Source organism: Hypanus sabinus, chromosome 19 (assembly GCF_030144855.1).
Source record: "Hypanus sabinus isolate sHypSab1 chromosome 19, sHypSab1.hap1, whole genome shotgun sequence".
NCBI lineage: Eukaryota > Metazoa > Chordata > Chondrichthyes > Myliobatiformes > Dasyatidae > Hypanus > Hypanus sabinus.
In genome coordinates, this window is record NC_082724.1 from 9,031,916 (window position 1) to 9,053,109 (window position 21,194).

General features: G+C 44.7%; 1 protein-coding gene across 1 annotated transcript in view; it reads right to left on the reverse strand.

Moving 5' to 3' along the window:
* The window catches only part of col7a1 (collagen, type VII, alpha 1), a 320,662-nt gene extending 315,453 nt beyond the window's left edge, over positions 1-5,209 (reverse strand). The window contains exon 1 of the mRNA XM_059943970.1: positions 5,144-5,209. The gene's annotated coding sequence lies outside the window, so the exon portion shown is untranslated. The remainder of the gene's footprint in view (positions 1-5,143) is intronic.
* Positions 5,210-21,194: the final 15,985 nt, after the last annotated feature.

The following is a 21,194-nucleotide window of genomic DNA, read 5'->3' on the forward strand; positions in this document are numbered from 1 at the left end:
TATACAGCTCTCGTTACATGCACATGCAGCTCAACTCTTTGAGTGATTATGCAGAAAGTTTGAAGTTAATAACTCATCAGGGGTGATTGGTGTGTGTGTGTGTGTTCTTTAATTATTATTATTATTGTGTTCTTTATTGTTTGTGGGGCTTATTTTGTGCTACATCAGATCCAGAGTAGCAATTGTTTCATTCATACACCTGTGTACAGGAAATGACATTAAACAATCTTGAAGAGCTGGCTGATAGTTGGGTCCAGGTGAGGGAAGAACTTTTATCAGGTAGATGACACCATCTACCCATTGCCACCAGCCAGTGTGTGCTCCAGTACTTCAGAGTGGCTGTGTGCATATGCCACTGTCAGGATGTTGAAGAGTACAACCAAAGGAACCAAAGTTTATAATCTGCCCCTTTGACATGTTTGTTTTTGTGCGGATTCTCAAACCCGAGGGAAAATATGTCAAGCAGTTACAAGCATGGTTACACGATGGTTCACACGATGGAGATGGGCTAATCATTGCATCAATTTTCTTGCACCTGTCCGCCTCTAACATGAAAGCAATCCAATTGTTTAAACATCAGTCATTTTTTCGGTGATAAGTGGCACGCACACAAAACGCTGGAGGAACGCAGCAGGTCAGGCAGCATCGATGGAAAAGGGAAAAAGCAGTCGATGTTTCGGGCTGAGACCCTTCACCAGGTCTGGAAAGGAAGGAGCAAGAAGCCAGAACAGGAGGTGAGGGGGAAGAGGACAAGCTGTTAGGTGGTAGGCTTGAGCCATGTTAGAGGGCAGGTAGGTGGGTGGGGGAGAGGTATGAAGTGAGAAACTGGGAGGTGGTAGGTGGAAAAGGTAAAGGGCTGGAGAAGGAATCTGATAGGAGAGGAGAGTGGAAAGAGAAGGAGGAGGGGCACCAGAGGAAGCTGATGGGTAGGTGAGGAGAAGAGAAGGGGTAACAGGGGAGCTGGAATGGGCGATGGCAAAAGAAAGTGGGGGGGGGGATATGTAAAATTACTAGAAGTCAGAGAAATTGATGTTCATGCCGTCAGGTTGGAGGCTGCCCAGATGGAATGAGGTATTGCTCACCCACCCTGAATGGCCTCATCGTAGAAATGCCACGTCGGAATGGGAATCAGGATGGGGACTAGAATTAAAATATTTGGCTACTGGGAAATCTTCCATGCTGCGTACAGAGCGAAAGCGTTCAACAAAGTGGTGTCCAATTTAAGTTGGGTCTCACCAACATGCCAAGCATCTTCTGCTAATCATAGTTCCCATGGTATATCACATTGACTCATTCAATGTGGCATAATAAGACACACGGCACTTCCTCCAGAGTCTTTACCCACCATTCATTGACTTCTCAAACCTGGCACAACCAATAGTACCACCATGTTCATAGTAGTGACGCAGCTGGTAACACTTGCTACTCTGTGCTGAAAGGCTGTAAGTTCACATCCAGTCTGGGACGTGACTGGAAAAACGATAAGGATCCGTTGCTGAAAATGCTCTGATTTCTCGGGGCAAAGTAAAAGCAAAAGAGAGCTAGTGGGAAGATAGAGGATTGGGAACATTTTAAAAACTTGCAGAGGGAAACTAAAAGGGTCATTAGGAAGGAAAAGATGAATTATGAAAGGAAGCTGGAGACTAATATCAAAGGGGATATTAAAAGCTTTTTTTAAGTATATGAAAGGTTAAAGGGAGTCGAGGGTAGATATAGGACCAATGGAAAATGATGCTGGAGATACTGTAATGAAAGATGCAGAGGAACTGAATGCGTATTTTGCATTAGCCTTCACAATGGAAGACATCTGCAGTATTCCAAACATTCAAGAATGTCAGGGAAGTTAAGTTTGTGCAGTGAAAATTACAAATGAGAAGGTGCTCAGGAAGCTTAATGGTTTGAGAGTGGATAAATCTCCTGGACCTGATAGAATCCACCCTCGGGTTCTGAACAAAGTAGCTGGAGAGATTGAGGAGGCATTAACAATGGTCTTTCAAGAATCGATAGATTCTGGCATTGTACTGGATGACTGGAAAATTGCAAATGTTATCTGCTATTTAAGAAGGGTGGGAGGCAGCAGAAAGGAAATTATAGACCAGTTAACCAGACATCAGTGGTTGGGAAGTTGTTGGAATTGATTGTTAAGGATGAGATTACAGAGTATCTAGAGGCACATGACAAGATAGGCCAAAGCCAGCATGGTTTCCTGAAAGGAAAATCCTGCCTGACAAACCTACTGCAATTCTTTGAGGAAATTACAAGCAGGGTGGACAAAGGAGATGCAGTAGACGTGGTGTACTTGGATTTTCAGAAGGCATTTGACAAGGTGCCGCACATGAGGCTGCTTAGCAAGATAAGATCCCATGGAATTAAGGGAAGTTACTAGCATGCATGGACCATTGGCTGGTCAGCAGAAAACTGACAGGGAATAAAGGGATCCTATTCTGGCTGGCTGCCAGTTACCAGTGGAGTTCCACAGGGGTCGGTGTTGGAACCGCTGTTTTTTATGATGCATGTCAAAGATTTCGACAATGGTATTAATGAATTTTTGGCTAAATTTGCCAATGATACAAATAGAGGTGGAGGAGTGAGTAGTGTTGAGGAAACAGAGCCTGCAGAGAGACTTAGATAGTTTAGGGGAATGAACAAAGAAGTGGCAAATGAAATACAATGTTGGAAAGTGTATGGTCATGCACTTTGGTGGAAGAAATAAAAGGGCAGACTATTATTTAGATGGGGAGAGAATTCAAAATGCAGAGATGCAAAGGGAATTGGGAGTCCTCGTGCAGGATACCCTAAAGGTTAACCTTCAGGTTGAGTCGGTGGTGAAGAAGGCGAAGACGGTTCAGAGAAGATTCACAAGAATTATTCCAGGAATGAAAGGGTTACTGTATGAGGAATGTCTGGCAGCTCTTGGGCTGTATTCCCTGGAGTTCAGGAGAATGAGGGGGATCCCATTGAAACATTCCGAATGTTAAAAGGCCTGAACAGATTAGATATGGCAAAGTTATTTCCCATGGTGGGAGATTCCAGGACAAGAGGGCACGACTTCAGGATTGAAGGATGTCCATTTAGAACTGAGATGCAGTGAAATTACTTTAGTCAGAGGGTGGTAAATCTGTTGAATTTGTTGCCATGACGGCTGTGGAGGCCAAGTCATTGGGTGTATTTAAGGCAGAGATAGGTTCTTGATTAGCCAGGGCATCAAAGGGTATGGGGTGAAGGCAAGGGAGTGGGGATGACTGGAAGAATTGGATCAGCCCATGATTGAATGGGGAGCAGACTCTATAGGCCGAATGGCCTACTTCAGCTCTTTTACCTTATGGTCTTAGGGCAACCATTAACCCTGGGTGGTGTCAATCATGGTACAGCCCAGGTGCCAGTGACAACACCTTGCTGTTCAAAAACCCCTCACTACATGCCAGACTGAGGGTGACAGTTTTCTGGAGGCTCCTGAGACTCAGAGGGTGTATGGGAGCGTGGCTTTGAAGTGTAAGCAGGGCCAGGATCTTACCGACCGACAAGGCTGGCGGAGAGCGTCCCCTGCCCAAAATCCCCGCACTATCACCTGTCCTTTCTCAAGCGCCCTGTCCCACCTCCTCCACTTTCCCTTCAGTGTTACCGCGGGTTTTTTAGGGGGAGGGGTGGTTGTGATGGTGGAGTTGAAATCGGAGGTATGTTAAACCCGAACAACACACACAAAATGCTGGAGGAACTCAGCAGACCAGGCAGCATCTATGGAGACCTGTAGAGTCGACGGACCGGGTCAGACGCTGGGATGGGACAGGTAGTCTGTCCCGGGGCACTTGCCCTAAGTTTCTTTACATCCTTCATATCATCTAAGGCTTCTATGTTAGATATGCCACTAATATCAAACTAACACAGAATGGGAGATAGGATTCGCGGCAATAGATGATTGCTATGGTCAAAAATATATTGCATCAAGTTTTAAAACTTTTAAGTATGTTCCGCAGTGCGTTATAACGATTAGCGATCATCTACGTTTACATAGCGCCTTTCATAATATTTCTAAACCATAAAGCGATAAAGTTCGCGCCATTTTATAAATTTCTTCCTCCAGGCAATTAATCTGATCAACCCCACCGCATCCCCTCCCACCTATTCCACTGCACGCTAGATAGAAACTTAAACCACTTTCAAAATATAATTTTATAGTTAAGGACATAATAGTATTTATGTACATTTTATTTCACATCCGTCCTTTAATCTCTAACTTTATTTTATATAATTATTTATAATCTCTGTAAATTGGTTTTCTTTTGTTGCATGTTTCTGACCACGGCAAATTTCCAATCCATGTAAATGTCGAATGATCTCACATTAAACTAATTCAATACTGCGTTAGTAAGAACATCAGAAAACGCGGAGTTATCCTTTAAGTGGCGTCGATTGCGCGATACAGCGTTGAAATGGTGACATTCAACGGAGAGGTGAGAGGACATTGGGTTTAACGGCAGTGTGGCACTCTCTCAGCCCGGTCGCTGTGAATGTCCGAGCAGAGGGGACTCGCTTGGAGCACCGGTGGACGGACTAGGCTGTGGTCAGTTTAATCGCCCTTTCCCCAAGCCCAGTTTGTTCATCTCTCTAATCATGGAGCGACAGTCCTTTGATTTTTTTTAAAGTGGGGGAGACATCAGAGTAAAACAGAGGCTAAGATTTGGAGCAAAAAGCAATCTGCCGGAGGAATTCAGCGTGTCGAGCGGCGTCTGGAAGGGAAGAAGGGACTGGTCGAAACGTCAGGTGCGGGGTTTCGACCCCAGCCACCGATGCTGCTCGACCCGCTGAGTTCCTCCAGCAGTTAGTTTTCCGCTCTTAGCCTTAACAATGATCTTGTCTGCGCGTTCCTTCAGAATTCAGCCTTCTAAAACAAAGCAACCAGAGTTTCCAACTCAAAAGAAAAGTTAACTAAACTGTTCAAACGTACAAAATTGGAGTTGGGTTGGGGTGGGGGGTGGGGGAGATACCCAGTGGGGGTTCAATTATATCCGATTAAAGGGCTGTTAGAATTCAAGTAAAGAACAGCTCCATCCTTGGAATGGGTAACAAGTTTCATTATCACTTGGCAAGTTTGTGTTCAAAACGCCCCAGAAGAGCTAACTCCGAAACCCGTGGCTCACATTACCTGCTTTTGAGTTAAAAGTGCAATTCCCGAGACTCTCCGAAGGCGACAAACCCAGCGACTTCGCGCTCAGTTCAAATCCATGTCGCCGCAACAATGCGACTGCAGACACACACAAAGGCTCACACGAAAATCTCGAGTCCTTCCGTCCGCTCCACGCTCTCTCAATCCCTCTGCAGCCTTCTTGTTCAATGGGATCGCATGCAAGTTTCGTCCCAGCCCATTCTCGTTCGGACAGGCAGCAGGGAGTCCTGCCTCATGAAATGCAACCAATAATATTCAAAGCAATACATTGTGGCATTGTCTTTTTTGTTTCAGGTGGGATCTGTACAAATCTGTATCCAAACTATGGAATAAATCCCTGTTCGTTTAATAACCACGACCAGTTCTTAATTATATCCCTCTCTTCAGAGGAATCGTTTGAAAGTGCATAGCGTTTACAGAGTATAATAGGGGTTGTTTGCTGAAGCAAAGGAATGATTCTATAACTTCCCAAAGTTATAACGATTTATTAAAATTAAAAAAAAGGAAAATCGTAACACATACAAGATGCTGGAGGAACTCAGCAGGTCGGGCAGTATCTATGGAGGGGAATGAACAGTTGATGTTTATTCAGAAAACAAAAAAAAACTCTATATAAACACAAGTTCTCAGATGCTGGAAGTCCAGAGCCCCCCCCCCCCCCCCCCACACACACACACACACAAAATGCTGGAGGAACTCAGCAGGTCAGGCAGCATCTATGGAGGGGAATAAAGAGACAACATTTCAGGCCAAGGTGTCCTGATGAATGAAACGTCTCGGCCTGAAGCATTGACCGTTTATTCCTCCCCATAGATGGTGCATATCTGCTGAAAACTCATGTGTAGTTAGAGATGATGCAGTTAGCAGAGCTCCAATGACCCGGGAACAATCCCAACCTCAGATGCTGTCTTTGTGGAGTTGGCAGGTTTCCTCCCATTTCCCTGAGACATTTCCTGGATTGGAGGACTTCAAAGAGATTGGATAGGCTGGCCTTGTTTGGAGGGAAGGATGCTGAGGTGTTGCCTCTATGACTGGCGTAGATAGGGTAGATGATCAGAACCCTTTTCCCATGGTCGAGATGTCAAAACAAAAGAGCATAGTATTAAGGTGAGAGGGTAGAGATTTAAAGGGGAAGCTGATGGGTAGGTTTTCTACACAGGAAGTCGTTGATATTTGCACCCCACTCCGGAGGAGTTGGTGCAGTCAGATACAATGACTATGCTGAGGTATTTAGACAGACCCATACATCAAGAAGGCACAAAAGGATACTGTCCTGATGGGTGTAAATAGGATTAGTTTAGATGAGCAAAGAGATTGGCATAGATACAGTGGGCCAAATTGCCTAATTCTATTCTATGTCTCTATAACTCAAAATGTTCAAGTTGGCAGATGAATTGGTCATTGTAAATTTCCCCAAGCTAAAGGTGAACAGAATCAGAATCAAGTTTATTACCGCTGCCTTACATGATATGAAATATGTTGGATTGCAGCAGCAGTGCAGAACAAAGACATAAAGTTACTAATAAATAATAAAATTTGTAATCATCGTCATTATGTGCCACCTGGTATGATGTAGGCAAACATGGTCTCAAGACCAGGATTGTTCTTGGCAAATTTTTCTAAACAAGTGGTTTGCCAATGCCTTCTTCTGGGCAGTGTCTTTACAAGACGGGCGACCCAAGCCATTATCAATACTCTTCGGAGATTGCCTGACTGCCATCAGAGGTTGCATAACTAGGACATGTGATATGCATTGTCTGCTTATCCATCATCTGCTGGCGTCTTCACGTGAACCTGAACGGGAGGGCCAAGCAGATACTGCACCTTGCCCCTGGGTGACCTGCTGGCTAATAGAGGGAAGGAGCACCTTACACCTCCTTTGGTGGGAATATATCTCTACCCCGCTACCCAAATAAAATTAGTAAATAGTGCAAATGAAAGGAATAATGTTGTAGTGTTTTTGGGTTCAGAAATGTGATAACAGAAAAGGATCTGTTTCTGAATCATTGAGTTTGGGTCTTCAGGCTCCTGCACCTCCTCCCTGATGTTGGTCATGATAATAGGGCATGCCCTGGATGAAGAAAGTCCTTGTAGTAGACACCACCTTCACGAGACACCTTCTCTTGAAGATGACCTTGAAGGCTGGTGGGGTTGTGGCCGTGACAGAGATGGCTGAGTCAACAACCCCACTGCAGCCTCTTATGATTCTGTGCGTTGGAGCCTCCTTACCAGTCGGCGATGCGACCAGTCAGAATGCTCGCTGCTGTACGTTTGTAGAAGTTTGAAAGAGTTCTCTCAAATTCCTAATGAAGTAGAACCACTGTCTTCATTATTTCATCAATGTGTTGGGCCCAGGACAGGATCTATTTGATGTACATGCAACAAATAAAGTTAATCATTTTCATGTTGGCACCCAGGGACTTGAAGCTGCTTACGCTTTATACAGCTGACCCCTCCATGTGTAGAGGTGTGCGTTCTCTTGACTTGTCCTTCCTGAAATCCACAATCATTAGGTTCAATATAATAGAGTGGTAGAATCTGATGGGGGGTGGTTTGATGGGAACATGGGGAGAATAAAATAGGATTAATGTAGGATTGAGGTGGTGGCCAAAACACATCATACTCCACCTGGGTAGCCTCCTACCTGATGGCATGCATATCAATTTCTCTAACTTATAGTAATGTCACTCCCTTTCCCACTACTCTCTTTTTCCATTCCCTGTTCTGGCTCTCCTCTTATCCCTTTTTCACATCTGCCCATCACCTCCCTTTTCTGCCCCCTTTTTCCCATGGTTCACTTTCCATAATAAGACCATGAGGCATAAGAGCAGAATTAGCCCATTTGGCACACTGAGTCTTCTCCATCATTCAATCATGGCTGATCCTGTTCTTTTCCTCCTCAGCCCCACTGCCCAGCCTTCTCCCCGTAACCTTTGATGCCATGTCCAAATAAGAACCCATCATGCTCTGCCTTAAGTACACCCAACGACCTGGCCTCCACAGCTGCCTATGGTAATAAATTCCACAAAGTCACTATCTCTGGCTAAAGAAATTTCTCTGCATCTCTGTTTTAAACAGACACCCCTCTATCCTGAGGCTCTGCCCTCTTGTCCTAGACCCCCTCACCATGGGAAAAATCCTTTCCACATGCACTCTGTCCAGGCCTTTCAATATTTGGAAGATTTCAGTGAGATCCCTCCTCATCTTTCTAAATTCCAGTGAGTACAGGCCCAGAGCTATCAAACGGTCCTCGTATGATAACCCTTTCATTCCCGGAATTATCCTTGTGAACGTCCCCTGAACCCTCTCCAAAGCCAGCACCTCTTTTCTTAGATGAGGAGCCCAAAACTGTTTACAATACTCAACGTGAGACCTCACCAGTGCCTTGTAAAGCCTCAGCATCACATCCCTGCTCTTGTATTCTTGACCTCTTGAAATGAATGCTAACATTGCATTTGCCTTCCTCACCACTGACTCAACTTGACTCACACCTTCAGGGTGTTCTGCACAAGGACTCCCATGTCTACTTGCACCTCCGATTTTTGGATTTTCTTCCTTTTTAGAAATTAGTCTGCACTATTCCTCTACTATCAGATTGGTCTTCTTCAGCCCTTTATCTTTTCCTTCTATCACCACTCAGATTCTCACTTAATTCCTCCCTCCCTCTCCTGCCCACCTACCTTCCCCTCGCCTGGCCTCACCTATCACCTTCTTTATTGAGAGGGTGGTAAATCTGTGGAGACCAAGTAACTGGATATATTTAAACTGTAGCTTGATAGGTTCTTGATCAGATACAGGGAGAAGGCAGGAGAATAGGGTTGAGGAGGGTAGTAAATCAGGCATGATGGAATGACAGAGCAGACTCGATGGGCTGAATGGTCTAATTCTGCTCCTATGTTTATAGTATTATGGTCTTCCAACTTGTACTCATTCCCTTTCCCAGCCTCTTATTCTGGCTCCCCCCCCCCTTCTTTTCCAGTCCTGACGAAGGGTCTTGGCATGAAACATCAACTGTTTGTCCCCCTCCATAGATGCTGCCTGACCTGCTGAGTTCCTCCAGCATTTTATGTACGTGGTTTTGGGTTTCCAGAATCAGAAGAATCTTATTTTAGGACCTGTTTATGAGCTGTGACTCAGTGTTCATCTGGAGCTAGCTAATCACAATGGAAAATTTCCTCACACGGAGGAACAGAATTCCCTACCCATGACAGGATGATGTGCTCAATCCGGGAGGATACTGACAGAGATCAAAGCAATTTTAGTTGCTGAGGGAACCTGAGGACATGGAGCTTAGAGCTCAGGGACCCAGGTGAGCGCTGACAGCTTCTCTCCTAGTTTGGAGATGTGTGGTGGAATCTGGAGGGAGCTGATGGGAATGTTGGGGGATATAAAATGGGATTAGATAACATTTCTCATGGAGAATCATGGGATTGATGCAGGATTGGTGATTCTCACAGAGAATTGTGGGACTGATGCAGGACTAGCAATTCTCACGGAGAATCATGGGATTAATGTACAATTGTATGATTCTTGTGGATTTTCTTCAAAAGAATTATAAGTCTTCAGGCTGGATGTGTTTAGGACAAGTGTAACTCTGGTACCTGTTGGGATATTAATGGAGATCATGCTGGAAATTAGACGAGACATAGGGCATTACCACCAAAAAGAGGACAAGATTAGCTAATCTTGGTTATGTTGTCAAAAAACTCCTGGTACACCAATTTATTTCAGGAAAGAAACCTACCATCTTCTTCCTAGGTTAGCACAATGAGATTCCTGATCCACCAGGGTAGTTGAAAAGATAAAGATTAAAGTGATTAACTTTATTTGTCACATGTACATCAAAACACTTAGGGTGCCACAGTAGCGTAGCGGTTAGCGCAACACTGTTACAGCCTGGAGTTCGGAGTTCAATTCTAAGGAGTCAGAATGTCCTCCCTGTGTACGACTGGGTTTCCTCTGGGTCCTCTGGTGTCCAACCACGCTCGGTTAGTAGATCAATTGGCCATTGTAAGTGGGCGGCTCATTGGGTCAGAAGGACCTGTTCCACACTGTATCACTAAATAAGTAGATGAATGCAGTGAAATGCATTGCTTGCATCAATGACCAATACAGTCTAAGGATGAGCTGAGGGCAGCCTGCGAGTGTCACCACACTTCCAGCGCCAGCATAGCATGCCCACAGCTTACTAAACCTAAACTATATACTGTATCTTTAGTACGTGGGAGGAAACCAGAGCACCTAGGGGAATCCCATGGGGTCATGTTCAGACACCTTATAGACAGTGATGGGAATTGAACCATGATCGTTCATTGCAAGGTATTACGCTAACCACTACACTACTCCTAAGTATCCTTTGAACAGCCTGGTAACTCACTCTGTTAATAATTGTCTTTTCAAAGATGCCAAGATGTCAAAAAATGAACTGACAAGAACAACTAACTGAACAGAGCAACACACAAAATATTGGAGAAACTCAGCAGCTCAGGCAGAATCTTTGGAGGGAAATGAATAGTCAATCTTTCCAGTTGAGATCTTTCTGACTGAACAGTGGACCCCCTTGATGCACTGAGTGACCTCCTCTTGCTCCTTTGCTTTATGTTCTGATGTCGTTTATCCCTTGAAAGAAAGGTTTACATTAATATCACAAACATGAGAAAATCTGCAGATGCTGGAAATCCAGAGCAATGCACACAAAGTCCCAGAGGAACTTGGCAAGCCAGGCAGCATCTATGGAAAAGAGTAAACAGTCGGCATTGCGGGCCAAGACCCTTCACCAAGACTGGAGAGGAAGGGGGAAGGAGTCAGACTGAGAAGGTGGAGGGAGGGGAAGAAGAAGTACATGGTGGCAGGTGATAAGTGGAACCAGAAGAGGGGGAGCCGATGAAGAAAAGAGCTGGGAAGTTGATTGCGGAAAGAGATAAAGGGCTCGAGGAGGGGGAATCTGATAGGAGAGAACAGAAGATGATGGAAGAAAGGGAAGTGGGAGAAGCACCAGAAGAAGAGGTTGGGCAGATAAGAAGAGAAGATGTGCCTGTCCTGATCAAGGATCAATTGTTTACTCTTTTCCATAGATGCTGCTTGGCCTTTGGAGTTCCTCCAGCACTTTGTGTGTGTTGTTTACATTGATATAGTGTCTTTCAGGCCACTTATCCCACAGTTCCTTAGAGCCCATGAAATTGCTTTGAAGTTGGTCGTCGTTGCATTGTATATGTTGGTCGAAATGCCTCAATCCCATCCCGGATGCTCCTTCTGAATTTTGAAGCAATATAGGCCAGGAATTCCCAAGAATCTGTGGGGATGTTGCATTTTTTTCAAGGAGGTTTCAATAATATCCTTGAATCATTTTGTCCATCCACCCGGTAACCATGTGACTGATGTACCCTACCAAGAGAGGCCAACTAAATTAACAAAATGATGATGTCGACCTGGGGGAGGACACTTACAGTCCAGTGAACATAGAACATTTGACCCATGGCCTGTCCTGGGGTTAGAGCACTGCATATGCATGTGCTAGGCGGCAGGGAGGAATGGTGTTTGTTTTGCTGTTGTTGCTTTGTCACTTGTTATTTTTTGTTTCATTGTGTTCTGAGTTGTGGGTGTGCTATTTTGGCACCAGAATGTGTGCCAACACTTGCCGGCTGACCCGGCACATCTTCAGGTGTGTTGGCTGATAACAAAAATGACACATTTCACTGTGTGTTTTGATGTTGGGTTGATAAATAAATCTGAATCTGATGTTTATGCCAATCTTCTATCCTATTCCATGATAAATCTAACCCTTCATTCCAACACAGCCCAGAAACCTTCCTATTGGTGATCACCCTTGGGCTAGGTGTAGCATCTGCTTGGACGCCCACTCCCCACCGATCAGGGTCATGTGAAGCCACGGGAGCAGGTGGTGGATGGTCACATGAGCAGCCGGTGCATATCACAAGTCCTGGTTTATGCGACCACTGACACCAAGCAGACAATCTCTGAAGAGTATTGATAATAGCTGGGGTCATCCATCTCGTAAAGTCACTACCCAGACAACAGCAAATCACTCCTGTAGAAAAATTTGCCAAGAGGAATCACAGTCATGGAAAGACCATGACTGCCCACATCATATGCCACTGCACGTACTATCAAACTATCAAAGAGTTTTCTCAGTGTCCCTAATGTATCTACGTCTACCACCACCCCCAGCAGTGCATTCCAGGCACCTACCACTGTAAATGTAAAATAACCTACCTCTGCCACCGCCCTCGAACTTTCCTCCACTCAACTTACAAAGGACATCCTCTGGCACTTCTCAGATTGTGATGGGGGCTTTTGAGTCCACTGTCCCTTCTAGCAGAGGGCATGTACCATCCTCTTACCTTGTTTCCTTGCCCCTTCTTCATTGTGGAAACATTTTGTGGAGACGGTGTTGGTGGAACAACTGTTTGTTGTCAGAATGCAGGGTCTGACACAGGATGCAAGTCCAGGCTTTGAAACTTCCCTAAGAAAACCTGGCACAGCTTGAGACGTGGCAGATGTGACCACTTCTTCATAAGGAAAAAAAAAAATCAGAGTTTGGTTTGTGGCTGCAGAAATCAAGTCATGTGTGAAGCAACGATTTAACATCCACGCTACCTCACCCGAGCTATTGAATGAATACACCACCTCAAAGTAGAACATTAAAGCTTAACTAGTCATAACTAGAAAGCAGAAATTAACCTGGTAATCCTTGTGGCATGGACTGAGACCATGCTGGATTTGGCAGGGTAGATGCAGGATATCATGCTTCCTGTTCATGGTGCTACAAGCAAGGGTCACAGACACAGAGTACAACTACAGAGTTAAGAAGATATTCCTTCACCTAGAGGATGGAAAACCCTTGGAGTTCCTCACCCAGCAAGACTGAGGAAGCTTACTCTGCAAGCATATTCCAGACCAAGTACAAGGGGGTGGGGAAGAGTGACCTTAAGATGATTGGAGTAAAGAATAGGTGATGATGTCAGAGTTAAGATTTTTACACATAGTGGTGGGTTCTGTCAGGGATGGTGGTAGAGGGCAGATACATTAGAGACGTTTAAAAGAGTGTTAGCTAGGCACATGGATGATAGAGAAATGGAGAGCTATGTAGGAGGGAAGAGTTAGATTGATATTGGTGTAGGTTAAAAGGTCAGCACAAGGTAAGACTATAAAAAATAGAAGCAGAATTGGGCCATTTGGCCCAACGTGTCTACTCTGCCATTTCACCATGGCAGATCCATTTTGCCTCTCATCCCCAATTTCTTGCCTTTTTCCCATATCCTTCATATCCTGACCACTCAAGAATCTATCAACCCCTACCTTAAATATACATGAGGATTTAGCTGCCTGTAGCAAGAATTCCACAGATTCATCACTCTCTGGCTAAAGAAATTCCTCCTCACCTCCATTCTAAAAGGACGCCCATCTATTCTGAGGCTGTGTCCATTGGTCTTAGACTCTCCCACCATAGGAAACATCCCGTCTATCAAGGCCTTTCAACATTCGATACACTTCATTGTGGGCAAAGGGCCTGAACTATGGTGTAGTGCTTTATGTTCAAAGTAGATTTTAATATTAAGGGTCAAGGGATTAGAGGGTCAATGCAGATAGGTGCCACAAATTAATAGAGAGCGGACACAACAGGCTGAAAGGCCGTCTCTTTCTTCTGCCTCTTGTTCTTATGATCTCATCTTGAGACGTGACTTCACCAGTGCAGCTCCTGGATTCAACTTCAATTAAAATCAATCTGGCTGGTATTAATAATGGTGACCACAAAACCACTGGATTGTTGTACAAACCCATCTGGTTCACTAACGTCCTCTTAGAAGCCCTTGCCCATTCCAACCCAATCTCATTGGTTCATGTCACCCTCTGCAGCATGCAGTGGTTCCTCAGCCCCACTCTTGTATCAAAACGTTTGAATCGCTTTTCTCTTGAAGGACAAATTGAACACACCTACATTAAAATACAGACTTTCATAACCATGTCTTGAATATCCTTACTGATTGCTGCCTTCCTGCACATCCCTTCTCAACCACTTTCTGGCAGAAGAGCCATGGAGTCGCAGAGTCACGTGTAAATAGATAAATAAAAATAGGGATGGGGTGGATCGAGGAGCTGGTCTTGTTTGATTCAGACTGAAGAAACTCAGCGGGCCAGACAGCACCTCAGGAGAGAAATTAACAACCAAAGTTTCGAGTTGAGATCCTTCATGAGTCCTGATGAAGGATCTCAGCCTGAAATGTCAACTTTTTTTTCATTCCCATGGATGCTGCCTGACCTGCTGAGTTCCTCCAGTGTTTTGTGTGTGTTACTCTGGATTTCCAGCATCTGCAGAATCAAAGGGTCAAAGGTTCATTTTATTGTCAATGTACGCATGTATACAACTCTGATATTCGTCTTTCCAGATAGTTAAAAAAAATACAGAAAACCCATGGGCGTCTTTCAATGAAAAGACATCAAACCCACTCCCCACATAAAAAGGAAAAAGAAGCAAAACTCACAAACCCCAACCCACCCACCCCCTCCCTCGCACAAAAATTAACATATTGCCCATGCAAAAACAGCGACAATAACACCAAACCTTCAACACCCTCCCCCCGCAAAAAGGAACAGTGCCAATAACATCAGACTCCCAGCCCCCTCTTCCACACACAAAACATCAACAAAAACATCAGACACCCAAATCCCCAACCTCTCCATTGGACAAAAACCAAAACATCGTGTAACTGAAACACAAACCTGCCAATTGGCAACAAGAAAGCAAACACAGAAAACTGAAGGGGAGCAATATAAACTACAGTCCAATAATCACATTAATCTCAAAATTTTGAAAACATCCCCTCACCAGAACCAAGGAGACCAGCTTCTCGAACTCAGTCCATCTGCAAAGAACGACCGCCACGCCGCAGACCTGTGGCCAGCTACCCCACCTTGCTACCGACGGCTGTTGACCTGTCCCCTCTGTGGAGAACGACTGCTGACCTCCTCCACATTCACCTTGAGGCTTCAGTCTTCCTCGACGCTTTGAAATGGAGTCGATCATGAACCCGTGCCCCATCTCTGGTCTTCTGCACGAGGCAGCTCATTCTTGCGGTCCTCTCCAGGAATAGAAGAGAGCCATGTCACTCAATTGAACTCCAAACTGCACAGCACAGTCTCTGAAACACAATCAAGACCAAAAGAACAAGCAGAAGGTGTAGAAAGCAGAAAAGATTGGCTACTTGGAAGATGCCTCCCAAAGAATCTTTGTTCGCAGGCCCCACCTTGACCAGATCTCTTGTGTTTATATTTTTGATTCAAACTGGATGGGAAACATTTTAGGGTATAAAACACTTGTCACTGTGCAGTAGGTGAAGAAGGGGAACTAGTTTCTAAAGGCAGAACATGCAGGAAGGGTTCCCTCTTGGTTGATAGAGTGAAGTCCAATGTGAGGTAGCAAAAACCACCTCTGGTCAAGATGACGCCTGCGAACAACACTCCTTCAGTCAACATCTTCTGGATAGATCATGAAACCATACATTTCACTTCTTTTTTTTTGTCTTACATTTCTTTTTCAACTTGAATGCGATTCTGAAACACTTGGAGTCTGTGATTTGCAGTTTGGAGATTGTTTGGGTGTTTCCACGCTCTGCAATCTCCAAGGGGATCCCGGAAGGCAGGGGCAGCGTGCGTGAACCTCTTGACAGGAAGACTGTGGGATGGGGCACAAGCCGATGTTCAGTTCCATTTTGCCAATTAAAGCTTCCATTTTTGTCGAATAAAATGACGAGGGAGATTGAAACAATGGATGCCTGCCTTTTTATCATGGGGGAATTGCTGTGCTACAGAGAGGGGAGACTGCCTTTTGATCACTGGTGGGGATAGCTGTGCTACAGAGAGGAGAGATTGCCTTTTGATTCTTTTTTTTCTATACTGTGTTTTATACTGTGTTTTTTGCCTGATCTTTCTCGTTTTTTGTGTACAGAAGAGGGTGATTTGGGTGTTGATGTCCCTGTTCCGTTTTTGTTCTTTTTTTTATGGGGGGGAAGGATTTGGGAGTTAATGATCATGCTGTCCTTCTTTTCTTTCTTGGTTTCATGGCTATGTGGAGAAAGAGAATTTCAGAATTGTCTATTTTTATAATAAATGAACCTTTGGATGCTGCTCCCAACATCCCTCTTGGATATGTCACGTTGTGCCTCTGAACGGAGAGATTCTCAGAGCAAATCCAGGAGGAACTGCTTTCTCACTGAAAGGCGGTGGTTGATGGCAAACAGAGTTACAGAGCCATCGAGCACTACAGCATAGAAATAGGCCCTTCAGCCCATCTAGTCCATGCAGAATTGTTATTCTGCCTTATCCCATCAACCTGCACTTGGACCATATCCTTGTACTTTTCCAAACTTCTTAAGGGTTGCAATTGAACCCATTGCCACCACTTCTGCTAGCAGCTCATTCCATACTCATACCACTTTCTGTGAAGAAAATTCCCCTTAAACATTTCATCTTTCACCTGTATCTGTTTATACTCATTTTATTATATATCCAAAGTTCAAAATGCATTTATCATCAAAGTACATATACGGTACCATATGCAACCCCGAGATTCATTTTCTTGTCAGCATACTCAATAAATCCATAATAGAATAATCATCATCAGAGACTTAATGAAAGACTACACCAACTTGGGCTTTCAGCCAGTGTGCAAACTACAACAAACGCTGCAAATTCAAAAAGAAGGAATTAATAATAATAATAATAATAATAATAATAACAAATTAATAGGCAATAAGTATCGAGAACTTGAGATGAAGTGGCCTCGAAAGTGAGTCCATGGGTTATGGGAACATTTCAATAATGAGGCAAGTGAAGATGAGTGAAGCTGTGCCCCTTGTTTCAAGAGCCTGATGGTTGAGGGCCTGATGACTGTTTCTGAACCTGGTGGTGTGGATCCTGAGGCTCCTGTGCCTTCTTCCTGATGGCAGCAGCGAGAATAGAGCGTGATCTGGGTGCTGGGTGCCCCTTTTGATGGCTGCTGCTTTCCTGCAACAACGCTTTGTGTAGATTTGCTCAAGAGTAAGAGGGCTTTATACATGATGGACTGAGTCAAACTCATTTTTTTTTTGCAGGATTTTCCATTCAAGGGCTTTGGTGTTTCCATACCAGGCTGTGACGCAACCAGAAAATCTACTCTCCAATACACATCTATAAAACTTCGACAAAGTTTTAATTATCATGCTAAATCTTCATAAACTCCTGAGGAAGTAGAGGCACTGTCATAGTTTCTGCATTCTTCACTAAGGCGCTGGGCCCAGGACAGATCCTCTGAAATGATAACACCGAGGAATTTAAAGCTGCTGACCCTCTCCACCTCTGATCCTCCAATGAGGACTGGCTGATAGACCTCTCATTTCCTCTATTATCTGTACTATAAACTTTATTTTTATATTATTTTTTATGCTCAATGATTTTTGCACACCGGACCCTGACCAACACACCACACCAAATTCCTAATACATGTAAATGTATGCCGTTGTTCCTCTCTATGCCTTGTGCCATCTTGGGCAGCAGTTTTGCCATTTCTTTAGCATTTCTGTCCATTTTATGTGGTTGAGTTACTAGCTCAACACTCAAACCAGCACGGATGGAAAACTTGCAAGGAGCCAGCCGCGTTTGAACCCAGGACCACTTGCCTCAAAGTCCGGTGCAGAACCCACTATACCACAAGCTGGCTACAATGTAAATGTACACGGTGAATAAATTTGATCATTGATCCATAATCTAGTTCAAATCTCACCCAATCACAGCAGAAAAAGCCTGCTTACCCTGTTTAAGCCCCTTATGCGCTAAATGCCATTCCCACAACTGTGTAATAAAACTCTCCCAAGATCGTCCATGACAGGCATGTTATGGGCTCTCCCTCTTCTAAGCATAGCCACGTCTGAATTCTGGTTGATACCTTGACCCACCTTGAAAACAAGGACACTTATGTCAGAATGCTGCTTCTGGATTTCAGATTCACATTCAACACTACTGTCCCACAGACCTCGGTGAAAAAACTCCTCCTCTGCGGTCTAAATCCACCACTGTGCAAATTTGGTGTTGGACTTCCTAAGCAACAGACCTCAGACAGTAACGGTGCACACTGGCTCCTCCCTCCCCGTCGTCCTCCACACGGGTGTTCCCCAGGCCTGTGTGCTGAGCCCACTGCTGTACGCTCTGCTCACATAGGACTGCCAAACACCCGCGTGATCACGTTGTCAAGTCTGCCGATGACGTGACAGTGACGGGATCCATCACCGAGAACGCTGAGGCGGACTACAGAGAGGAGGTGGGAGAGCTAGAAGCCTGGTGCCAGGCCCTTCCTCAATGTCAACAGGAGAAGGGAGGTGGTTACCGACTTCAGGAGAACTCGCACCCCCTTACAACCCTCTTTACGTCGGCGGCACAGCGGTGAAGCTGCAGGAAGTTCCAAACCCCTGTGAGTGCACATCTCACACAATCTTTCATGGTCCCAGTACACATCCAACACAATCAGGAAAGCTCGCCAATGCCTCTACTTTGTGAGGGAGGCTGAAGAGAGCTGGACTTTGCACCTCCATACCCACATCATTCTACAGATTCACAGTAGAGAGCATCGCTGCACAGTGTGGAAAACGCAGTGGATGGGAAGACTCTACCACAAGTAGTCAAAACTGCCTGACAAGTCACCAGCACCAGCCTACCCGCTATCAAGGACATACACACAGAAAGGGGCCAGTAACTTCATGAAAGATCCTGCCCACCCTGCTCATGGACTGTTCGTCCCACTCCCATCGAGGAGGCTACATAGCATCCACACGAGGACCACCAGGCTCAAAACCAGCTGCTTTCCCCAAGCAGTAAGGCTGATCCACAGCTCCATCCACTAACCCACTCCTGCACACCCCAACCATCACTACATTATCATTTGCTGTCTGTCACCTTACATACAAACATCACTTTATGGACATACAATCTATCCGTGTGTATAAGTTATCTTTATAAGCATTTATATTTATTATTATTGTGTTCCTTATTGTGCTGCATCGGATCCAGAGTAACAATTATTTCATTCTCCTTAACACCTTTATACTTGAAATGACATTAAACAATCTTGAATCCTTGAATTCTTGAGAGGAGCTTTCTGATATCTCTAATTTTCTTCAGGGGAGGAAACGGACAGATCTCGGTGTTTTGGTGTAGAATATAGTGAACACCAACATCAGACACATAAAATGATCATTTTCCCCGCACCAGGACACCTAAAACTAACCGTTTCTGGACCCCAGGACATTAGAGTTTAAGCACTGGAGCCCAATGGATAAAGGTAAGTGTGGGTTTGAGCTGTGACACTGCTGTTTCTCACAGGAAAACTGGTCACTTTGGTTTACTGCGGGTGGGTAACTGGTACTGCTTCTTTCATTACAGAGGTGTCCAAAATTCAAAAGAAATCTGTTTATATGTTGGGATGTCCTGGGAATACAACAACAAAAGAGTTACCAGTAGGAATGGCCCTTTCATCCTCCTCCAGTCAATAGTGATCTTGGCCACTTTTTACTCACCGTCCATAATGCGTGACAACCCCAAATTAGAGGCTTGTCAGTCCTCCCAAAACACATCACCTCACACTATCCAGGATTAACTGTCCGGTTTAATATCAGCTTATGTCATGAAGTGTGTTGGCTATGTCAATGTCCATTCAGAAATCAGATGGCAGAAGGGAAGAAGCTGTTCCTGAATCATTGATTGTGTGCCTTCAGGCTTCTGTACCTCCTCCCTGATGGTGGTAGCAATGAAAACAAGGTATGACCTAGGTGATAGGCATCCTTAATGGTAGATGCCACCTTTTTGAGGCATCGCTCCTTGAAGATGTCCTGGATACTACAGAGGCTGGTGCCCATGATGGAGCTGACTAAGTTTACAACTTACTGCAGCTTATTTTGATCCTGTGCGGTAGGCCCCCCATAGCAGTTTGGTGAAACAGCCAGTTAGAATGCTCTCTACAGTACGTCTGTAGAAATTTTCGAGTGTCTTTGGTGACATACCAAACCTCCTCAAACGATCATACCCTCTTTGTAGCTGCAATGATATGTAGAATCCAGGTTAGATCCTCAGAGATATTGACACCTAGGAACTTGAAATTGCAGGAATTTGAAATCAACCATTTCTTTACCATTTTCTCAACTGACTGATATTGTTCCAGAGTCGAAGATGACTCTCCTTACTAGCAGCTCCATTGTGTATTCGTTCTTAGAGTCACAGAGCACTGCAGCACAGAAACAAGCCCTTCAGCTCATCCAGTCCCTACCATCTAGTCCCATCAAACTGCAGCAGGACCACAGTCCTTCATACCTCTCCCACCCACAAACTTCTCTTAAGTGTTGCCATCGAACCCACATCCACCACCTCCACTGGCAGCTTGTTCCACACTCACACCCCCCCCTGAGTGAAGAAGTCCCTCTCTCCATTTAAAAGATATTCTTCCTAACAAAGAGGACATCCTAACAATTTCCCACATCAAACTTACCCCACCAATTATTTTTAACCTATGTATGACTACTTACAGATGCATTGATCATCCTCACAAGTTGCTTCCCACCATTGCAGTATTGTCAGTAAATTTCGCTGTCATACAATTGTTCCTTTCATCCAAATCATTAAAGTAGATAATAAATACTTGAGGCCTCTTCTTCAATCCCTGTGACACCCCATTAGTTACAGCTTGCCTGCCTGCCTGCCAATGATTTATTTACTGTACCTTAAAGTAGCATTGAACAATGCAGCACAGTACAGGCATTTTGGCCCACGATGTTGTGCCATTCCTTTATCCTACTCTGAGACCAATCTAACCCTTCCCTCCCACATAGCCCTTCATTTTTCTATCATTCACGTGTCTATCTAAGGGTTTCTTAAACGCCCCTAGTTTATAGACAATAGACAATAGGTGCAGAAGTAGACCATTCAGCCCCTCGAGTCTGCACCGCCATTCTGAGATCATGGCTGATCATTCACTATCAATACCCAGTCC